The sequence below is a fragment of the Centruroides sculpturatus genome, unplaced genomic scaffold (assembly GCF_000671375.1).
Source record: "Centruroides sculpturatus isolate CEXI.00-Female unplaced genomic scaffold, Cexi_2.0 scaffold448, whole genome shotgun sequence".
Lineage (NCBI taxonomy): Eukaryota > Metazoa > Arthropoda > Arachnida > Scorpiones > Buthidae > Centruroides > Centruroides sculpturatus.
In genome coordinates this window covers 472358-472937 of record NW_019384639.1, presented here as the reverse complement: position 1 = coordinate 472937, position 580 = coordinate 472358, and positions in this window count along the sequence as shown.

Here is a 580-nt window from a genome sequence, read left to right as displayed (position 1 = left end):
CTTCCCCCGCTTACCATCTTACCCCGAATCACTCTATGCGTTGCAGTCAAATCAGTTTTTAGTTAGGATGCGTTTTAACTAGTTTATACTGTATGTCTTTGTCAAAACCCGTTTTGTCTAGTTAAAACTAGAATTTACTGCTAGTCAAAAATGAATTTGAGTTAAAACTAGTTTTAACTAGACAAAACGGGTTTTAACAAAGTCATTCAGTATAAACTTGTTTCAACTAGTTAAAACGCGTTCTAACTAAAAACGGGTTTTGACTGTAACATATATATATTTTCTCTTAGTAGCATATCTTTTAATGCAATAAAACAGTCAATATTGATTATAATATAACATAAAAAGGTGTATTTTTATGTATAAAAGGTGTATTTTTATGTTATATATTGTATACACTTTGTGAAAATTTTATGTGCTCTCTCCTAATTAATCTATGCCACAGGATTTGGTCATAATTTATTGTTGCCATGTATGAAAGTATAATGTGTTTTTATTATGATAAATGCTTGAAAATGCTTAATTTTATTTATAATCTTTCAACATGGTACATTCTTGATGTTTTTTGCAAAGTCAAAGT